We start from the raw sequence: 10,000 nt of genomic DNA, 5'->3' as shown, positions 1-10,000 counted from the left end.
TTTCACACAGTACATATGGAAAGATCATAAAGTCAATCACATAACATGACATTAACATAGACCCCCCCCCCTCAAAAAAAATAAATAAATAAAAAAAATATATATATATATATTTGACTGATGAAATAAACGGAGACTTAATGAACTGGGAAGTGTCAAGTCTTCCACCAGTTATTTGCGTAAATAACTGTAGAATCTTTGTTAACCACAACAGACTAAGCAGACTAAGCTAACACTACTGACCTGTCAGAGAGAGGGGCGGGGGGGGGGGGCAGTGAAGGATGTGAGGTCCGATGGGGAAGGTACAGGAAAAGGAAGTGTTGCTGGTCGTACAGGAAAAGGAAGTGTTACTGGTCGTACAGGAAAAGGAAGTGTTGCTGGTCATACAGGAAAAGGAAGTGTTGCTGGTCGTACAGGAAAAGGAAGTGTTGCTGGTAATACAGGAAAAGGATGTGTTGCTGGTCGTACAGGAAAAGGACGTGTTGCTGGTTGTACAGGAAAAGGAAGTGTTCCTGGTCGTACAGGAAAAGGAAGTGTTGCTGGTCGTACAGGAAAAGGCAGCAGCACTTGCACACAAATAAAGGTTAACAATTTTGCTGACGAGAGATGTTTCTTAAGAGTTGATAGTGTTTGTCAGAAGGATCCTCTCTCTCTCTCTCTCTCTCTCTCTCTCTCACTCACTCACTCACTCACTCACTCACTCACTCACTCACTCACTCACTCACTCACTCACTCACTCACTCACTCACTCAGATGTGAATACAGGGAGATGTGAATACAGGGAGATGTGAATACAGGGAGATGTGAATACAGGAAGATGTGAATACAGGGAGATGTGAATGCAGGAAGATGTGAATGCAGGAAGATGTGAATGCAGGAAGATGTGAATGGAGGAAGATGTGAATGCAGGAAGATGTGAATGGAGGAAGATGTGAATACAGGGAGATGTGAATGGAGGAAGATGTGAATGGAGGAAGATGTGAATGCAGGAAGATGTGAATACAGGAAGATGTGAATACAGGAAGATGTGAATGCAGGAAGATGTGAATGCATGCGGAAGATGTGAATACAGGAAGATGTGAATGCAGGAAGATGTGAATGCAGGAAGATGTGAATACAGGAAGATGTGAATGCAGGAAGATGTGAATGCAGGAAGATGTGAATGCAGGAAGATGTGAATACAGGAAGATGTGAATACAGGAAGATGTGAATGCAGGAAGATGTGAATGCAGGAAGATGTGAATACAGGAAGATGTGAATGCAGGAAGATGTGAATGCAGGAAGATGTGAATACAGGAAGATGTGAATACAGGAAGATGTGAATGCAGGAAGATGTGAATGCAGGAAGATGTGAATACAGGAAGATGTGAATACAGGAAGATGTGAATACAGGAAGATGTGAATGCAGGAAGATGTGAATACAGGAAGATGTGAATACAGGAAGATGTGAATGCAGGAAGATGTGAATACAGGAAGATGTGAATACAGGAAGATGTGAATGCAGGAAGATGTGAATACAGGAAGATGTGAATACAGGAAGATGTGAATACAGGAAGATGTGAATACAGGAAGATGTGAATACAGGAAGATGTGAATACAGGGAGATGTGAATGCAGGAAGATGTGAATACAGGAAGATGTGAATGCAGGAAGATGTGAATACAGGGAGATGTGAATACAGGAAGATGTGAATACAGGAAGATGTGAATACAGGAAGATGTGAATACAGGAAGATGTGAATACAGGAAGATGTGAATGCAGGAAGATGTGAATACAGGAAGATGTGAATACAGGAAGATGTGAATACAGGAAGATGTGAATGCAGGAAGATGTGAATACAGGAAGATGTGAATGCAGGAAGATGTGAATGCAGGAAGATGTGAATACAGGAAGATGTGAATGCAGGAAGATGTGAATACAGGAAGATGTGAATACAGGAAGATGTGAATGCAGGAAGATGTGAATACAGGAAGATGTGAATACAGGAAGATGTGAATGCAGGAAGATGTGAATACAGGAAGATGTGAATACAGGAAGATGTGAATACAGGAAGATGTGAATGCAGGAAGATGTGAATACAGGAAGATGTGAATACAGGAAGATGTGAATGCAGGAAGATGTGAATACAGGAAGATGTGAATGCAGGAAGATGTGAATGCAGGAAGATGTGAATGCAGGAAGATGTGAATACAGGAAGATGTGAATGCAGGAAGATGTGAATGCAGGAAGATGTGAATACAGGAAGATGTGAATGCAGGAAGATGTGAATGCAGGAAGATGTGAATGCAGGAAGATGTGAATGCAGGAAGATGTGAATGCAGGAAGATGTGAATACAGGAAGATGTGAATGCAGGAAGATGTGAATGCAGGAAGATGTGAATGCAGGAAGATGTGAATGCAGGAAGATGTGAATGCAGGAAGATGTGAATGCAGGAAGATGTGAATGCAGGAAGATGTGAATGCAGGAAGATGTGAATGGAGGAAGATGTGAATACAGGAAGATGTGAATACAGGAAGATGTGAATGCAGGAAGATGTGAATACAGGAAGATGTGAATGCAGGAAGATGTGAATGCAGGAAGATGTGAATGCAGGAAGATGTGAATGCAGGAAGATGTGAATGCAGGAAGATGTGAATGCAGGAAGATGTGAATGCAGGAAGATGTGAATGCAGGAAGATGTGAATACAGGGAGATGTGAATGCAGGAAGATGTGAATGCAGGAAGATGTGAATGCAGGAAGATGTGAATACAGGAAGATGTGAATACAGGAAGATGTGAATACAGGAAGATGTGAATGCAGGAAGATGTGAATGCAGGAAGATGTGAATGCAGGAAGATGTGAATGCAGGAAGATGTGAATGCAGGAAGATGTGAATGCAGGAAGATGTGAATACAGGGAGATGTGAATACAGGAAGATGTGAATACAGGAAGATGTGAATACAGGAAGATGTGAATGCAGGAAGATGTGAATACAGGAAGATGTGAATACAGGAAGATGTGAATACAGGGAGATGTGAATACAGGAAGATGTGAATACAGGGAGATGTGAATACAGGAAGATGTGAATACAGGGAGATGTGAATACAGGAAGATGTGAATACAGGGAGATGTGAATGAAGGAAGATGTGAATGGAGGAAGATGTGAATGCAGGAAGATGTGAATACAGGAAGATGTGAATGCAGGAAGATGTGAATACAGGAAGATGTGAATGCAGGAAGATGTGAATGCAGGAAGATGTGAATGCAGGAAGATGTGAATACAGGAAGATGTGAATACAGGAAGATGTGAATGGAGGAAGATGTGAATACAGGAAGATGTGAATACAGGGAGATGTGAATACAGGAAGATGTGAATACAGGAAGATGTGAATACAGGAAGATGTGAATGGAGGAAGATGTGAATACAGGAAGATGTGAATGGAGGAAGATGTGAATACAGGAAGATGTGAATACAGGGAGATGTGAATACAGGAAGATGTGAATACAGGAAGATGTGAATACAGGAAGATGTGAATGGAGGAAGATGTGAATACAGGAAGATGTGAATGCAGGAAGATGTGAATACAGGAAGATGTGAATGCAGGAAGATGTGAATACAGGGAGATGTGAATACAGGAAGATGTGAATGCAGGAAGATGTGAATGCAGGAAGATGTGAATACAGGAAGATGTGAATACAGGAAGATGTGAATGCAGGAAGATGTGAATACAGGAAGATGTGAATGCAGGAAGATGTGAATGCAGGAAGATGTGAATGCAGGGAGTTTGAGACGACACAAAAAGTGAGGCAAAAATGGCAAATAGAGGACTGACGGACGGACGGACGGACGGACGGACTGACTGACTGACTGACTGACTGACTGACTGACTGACTGACTGACTGACAGATGGACGGACAGACAGACACGCTGTTTGTACGTATAGTGCAGCGATGGCCCAGTGGTCTGAACAGAGTTGGAGAAATCTAGTAGACGGACTAGTGGGGGACATGACCAGCGGACCCCAGTGTCTCAACCACTCAGTCCTGTCACACCCAGAACCAGCCGGACCAGGCCCTCTGTCACACCCAGAACCAGCCGGACCAGGCCCTCTGTCACACCCAGAACCAGCCGGACCAGGCCCTCTGTCACACCCAGAACCAGCCGGACCAAAGGTGCTTCAACAAAGCACTGATTAAAGGGTCTGAATACTTATGTAAATGTATAATACCTGTTTCTGCTTTGTCATTATGGGTTATTGTGTGTAGATTGATGGAGAGAAAAAAAAACAATTTAATACATTTCAAAATAAGGTTGTTACGTAACAAAATGTGGAAAAAAGTCAAGGAGTCTGAATACTTTCCAAAGGCTCTTGGCTTCTTCCAGAACAGCTACTTTGTCCTTGAACCTCAGGAACTAGACCCCTATCGGCCTTGGCCTGTCACCTGGGCCTGTCACCTGGGCCTGTCACCTGGGCCTGTCACCTGTGCCTGTCACCTGGGCCTGTCACCTGGGCCTGTCACCTGGGCCTGTCACCTGTGCCTGTCACCTGGGCCTGTCACCTGTGCCTGTCACCTGGGCCTGTAACCTGGGCCTGTCACCTGGGCCTGTCACCTGGGCCTGTCACCTTGGCCTGTCACCTGGGCCTGTCACCTGGGCCTGTCGCCTGGGCCTGTCACCTGTGCCTGTCACCTGGGCCTGTCACCTGTGCCTGTCACCTGGGCCTGTAACCTGGGCCTGTCACCTGTGCCTGTCACCTGGGCCTGTCACCTGTGCCTGTCGCCTGGGCCTGTCACCTGTGCCTGTCACCTGGGCCTGTCACCTGTGCCTGTCACCTGGGCCTGTAACCTGTGCCTGTCACCTGTGCCTGTCACCTGGGCCTGTCACCTGTGCCTGTCACCTGGGCCTGTCACCTGGGCCTGTCACCTGTGCCTGTCACCTTGGCCTGTCACCTTGGCCTGTCACCTGGGCCTGTCGCCTGGGCCTGTCACCTGTGCCTGTCACCTTGGCCTGTCACTTGTGCCTGTCACCTGTGCCTGTCACCTGTGCCTGTCACCTTGGCCTGTCACCTGTGCCTGTCACCTTGACCTGTCACCTTGGCCTGTCACTTTGGCCTGTCACCTGGGCCTGTCACCTTGGCCTGTCACCTGTGCCTGTCACCTGGGCCTGTCACCTGTGCCTGTCACCTGGGCCTGTCACCTGGGCCTGTCACCTTGGCCTGTCACCTGGGCCTGTCACCTGGGCCTGTCACCTGGGCCTGTCACCTGTGCCTGTCACCTGCGCCTGTCACCTGGGCCTGTCACCTGCGCCTGTCACCTGGGCCTGTCACCTTGGCCTGTCACCTGGGCCTGTCACCTGGGCCTGTCACCTGTGCCTGTCACCTGGGCCTGTCACCTGGGCCTGTCACCTGGGCCGAAAAAAATAGAAAGCTGTGTTCAGTAACAGGGGAGTGAGAGAAGAGGAGGTGGTCTGGTCTTTGGGTTCAGCACCATGGACAGCAGCACTATAGAACCAGAGTACAGTACCTCTCTGACTGAGTTGGCTCTATGTAGGATCACTTCCTCACTCTCCCCACAGTGCCCCCTGCAGGCTGGTTCACTTACTGCACGACATAAAGTAAATCGCTCCATTAACCACAATGAGATACTTAAGCAATAAGATATATGGCCAATATACCACGGCTAAGGGCTGTTCTTAAGCACGACGCAACGTGGAGTGCCTGGAAATATATCACAAACCCCCGAAGAGCCTTATTGCTATTATAAACTGTAATTGGAGCAGTAAAACTATATGTTTTGTCAAACCTGTTGGTAAATACGATCTGATATACCACGGCTTTCAGTTTGTAATAAAGAGTCTAGCACAACTGGTTTACCACTGCATTCGACAGTTGTGACATTCTTGATGAGTTTGTCTGCAAAAAAATAAAATAAAAATTGCTTGTTTGTTCGTCAAATGAGTTGTACAACCTGAGTGAGAATTTAGCCTGAGGTACATGGTAGGTTGTCAGATTGATGGAGCCGAGAGACTAACTCACCAATCTGGGCAGTGAGAACTTCAGCAGGGAAAAAGATCTTCAGAGATGGACCAGGAGGAGGCTGGTCCCATCTGTTCAACGCTTGGGTTTGATCATTATAGACAGGTGTGAGTGAGAGATGATGTACCGAGTTTTAAAACGGGTTTGATAAAAATGTGAAAACCTACAGGACAGTAGATCTCCAAGAAGAGGGTTGGACTGATAACTTCTACTTCCTGGAGATCAACTGTCCTGTAGGTTTTCAGTCCAACCTTCTACCTGGAGATCTACCGTCCTGTAGGTTTTTCAGTCCAACCTTCTACCTGGAGATCTACTGTCCTGTAGGTTTTCAGTCCAACCTTCTACCTGGAGATCTACTGTCCTGTAGGTTTTCAGTCCAACCTTCTTCCTGGAGATCTACTGTCCTGCAGGTTTTCAGTCCAACCCTCTTCCTGGAGATCTACTGTCCTGTAGGTTTTCAGTCCAACCTTCTTCCTGGAGATCTACTGTCCTGCAGGTTTTCAGTCCAACCTTCTTCCTGGAGATCTACTGTCCTGTAGGTTTTCAGTCCAACCTTCTTCCTGGAGATCTACTGTCCTGTAGGTTTTCAGTCCAACCTTCTTCCTGGAGATCTACTGTCCTGCAGGTTTTCAGTCCAACCTTCTTCCTGGAGATCTACTGTCCTGTAGGTTTTCAGTCCAACCTTCTTCCTGGAGATCTACTGTCCTGTAGGTTTTCAGTCCAACCCTCTTCCTGGAGATCTACTGTCCTGTAGGTTATCAGTCCAACCCTCTTCCTGGAGATCTACTGTCCTGTAGGTTTTCAGTCCAACCCTTTACATGAAATTCTTTCTCTCACCTCTCTCACTCTCTCTCACTTCTCTCTCATCTCTCACCTCTCACTCATCTCTCACCCCTCTCTAATTCTCTTTCCCCTCTCACATCTCTCACCTCTCTCTCTCATTCTCTCTCACCTCTCTCAATTCAATTCAAGGGGCTTTATTGACATGGGAAACATGTGTTGACATTGCAAAAGCAAGTGAGGTAGATAATATACAAAAGTGAAATAAACATACAAATTAACAGGAAACATTACACATACAGAAGTTTCAAAACAAAAAAGACACTACAAATGTCATATATATATATATATATATATATACAGTGTTGTAACAATGTACAAATGGTTAAAGTACACAAGGGAAAATAAATAAGCATAAATATGGGTTGTATTTACAATGGTGTTTGTTCTTCACTGGTTGCCCTTTTCTTGTGGCAAAAGGTCACACATCTTGCTGCTGAGATGGCACAGCACTCTCTCTCACCTCACACTCTCAGTCTTCAACTGATCCCCTGCAAACACCTTCACAACAACATTAGTGGATCTGCTGAAACGTGACATCATTCTCTGCCCTCTTTCTACACTAGGTGAACTTTGACCCATTACAGGTTTGTTATGACTTGAGTCTCCCTTTGTTAAACATGATCTTCACACACTAACCAAAACAATGACTGATTTAACACTACACTATAATGGCTTCTGAATCGACGTATACCTCCTGATTAGGCTATAACATTATATGACCTTGGAAACCAAATTGGGGCGGCAGGTAGCCTAGTGGTTAGAGTGTTGCACTAGTAACCAGCAGGTAGCCTAGTGGTTAGAGCGTTGGACTAGTAACCAAAAGGTTGCTGAATCAAATCGTCGAGCTGACAAGGTAAAAACCTGTGGTTCTGCCCCTGAACAGGCAGTTAACCCAAATGTTCCCTGGTAGGCCGTCATTGTAAATAATAATTGTTCTTTAACTGACTTGCCCAGTTAAATACAACATTTTAAAATATTAAAATCTTGAGCCAAATTGTCACGCTGACCAGCTAGTCTGTCACGAGACACCATAAAAACACTGCAAGCGAACGTTGAGGACGGTAGGGGAAAACGAAGGAGAGGGAACAAGAAAGAAAGTCATTAACCCGGAAACACAGTATTATTAAAGAATAAAGAGACAAGTTGAGCTTCTAAATATCTGTTTATTCCTATCGGTCTCCAATAGTAATCAGGAGGAACAAGGTCTTGCCCTTTAAACGAGTTCCTACAAAGAGGATCGCTCCTGTAATACACGACACATGGAATTCGTTTGGCATGCTCCTTGACACATTTACTCACATACACAGATATGATTAATATGTTTGTCACGGCTCGTTAAAACACACGAAATATACACGATAAATACACGATGATAGTAACACCAGCAGCAATAAAATAAACCAGAAGGTCTTTAAATATGACTGAGTAGAATTGGTCTCTCCTGAGTCCTTAATCAAATCAGAATGGCTCCTGTAAAAATTCTCTTATCCAATCACCACACGGGAGGAAGTGAAAGCAATGATAATAGCGCTTAAATAAATTGAGAGGTACAGCCGAAAGGAGGAACAAAAGTTCTCTGTATGAAAAGGACACACACACACACATTCTCGGATTCATGCACTCACGTACGTACACAAACACTCCCACATACAGCAACCTAGATGACAGAAGTCACACTGCACTGGGGCACATGGTATACGGAGAAGACAACAATATCTCTATGATATTATTAACATCTCCGAGTTGACAGTTTTCCTATCTTCCATGATCATACAAAAAATGAATCGTTTTTTATTCTGAAGGACGAATAATCTGGACCATAAAACTACCAGCCTCACCAACCGCAGAAAGGTCAGAGTTACTTAACATCAAGAGAAAAAAAAAACATAACACACATTTCTCAAAATAAACTGCATATCCCTATCAGTGTACATGGACTTAGATCTATATTGTTACACCTTCAGGAACCAAAACACAACCATATTTAGTGTCCTTACACAGATAGTCTGCTTCCTTAATATTTTAAGGGTTAAATGATGCAGGAATGTAGAGTTAAATTCAGGTGACAATTACACACAGTATAGAACAGGGTGAGGGTTAGTTAGTCTCTTCAGGAAAGAATCATTACAACACCTGGCAACCCGGAATCATGACAACACCTGGCAACCCGGAATCATCACAACACCTTGGTCACCCGGAATCATCACAACACCTTGGTCACCCGGAATCATCACCACACCTGGCAACCCGTAATCATCACAACACCTGGCAACCCGTAATCATCACAACACCTGGCAACCCGGTATCATCACAACACCTGGTAACCCGGAATCATCACAACACCTTGGTTACCCGGGATCATCTCAACACCTGGCAACCCCGGAATCATCACAACACGTGGCAACCCGGAATCATCACAACACCTGGCAACCCGGAATCATCACAACACCTGGCAACCCGGAATCATCACAACACCTGGCAACCCGGAATCATCACAACACCTGGCAACCCGGAATCATCACAACACCTGGCAACCCGGAATCATCACAACACCTGGCAACCCGGAATCATCACAACACCTGGCAACCCGGAATCATCACAACACCTGGCAACCCGGAATCATCACAACACCTGGCAACCCGGAATCATCACAACACCTGGCAACCTTGACACAAACATACTTTAGTAGGTGAAGGGGTTGAGGAGAAAGCCAACGAGTCATATCAAAAAGGTCTAAGGTCTCTTATGGCTGGTATTATGGTGTGATGCCTCAGCCACTAGAGGGGTTTCTCTGAGAGGTTACGCCCTCTGTCAAGCCCTATGGGTCATCTTCAATGTCTTTTCTGAGTGATTGTGTTGGAAAAAGATGTTAAAGAACACTAGATAAACTCCTTTGTAAAACACCTCTTGAAAGTATGTATGTATACTGAAACATATTTCTGTTTTATGGCGATTTAAAACAAGTGCAAGTCAACTGATATGCCACAATCTGACCCTATAGCCTCAGGAACCCCCAAAAAAAAAAAAAAAAAAAAATACTTCTAACCAGCATGTACACCATGCTAGACATGGATACAGAAGAGACAGCTGACGATGCAGTGCTGTTTCTCATGCCGATACCTAAAGTATCACGCTGGCACAA

The 10,000-nt window shown here is 44.8% G+C and overlaps 1 protein-coding gene across 1 annotated transcript in view; it reads right to left on the bottom strand.

The window, feature by feature from the left end:
• The window catches only part of LOC118377119 (myc box-dependent-interacting protein 1), a 160,236-nt gene that overhangs the window by 116,038 nt on the left and 34,198 nt on the right, over positions 1-10,000 (bottom strand). The window lies entirely within an intron of this gene.

The sequence above is a fragment of the Oncorhynchus keta genome, chromosome 7 (genome assembly GCF_023373465.1).
Source record: "Oncorhynchus keta strain PuntledgeMale-10-30-2019 chromosome 7, Oket_V2, whole genome shotgun sequence".
NCBI lineage: Eukaryota > Metazoa > Chordata > Actinopteri > Salmoniformes > Salmonidae > Oncorhynchus > Oncorhynchus keta.
The sequence above is the reverse complement of the archived record's forward strand: the minus strand, read 5'-3'. Positions and strand labels throughout refer to the sequence as shown.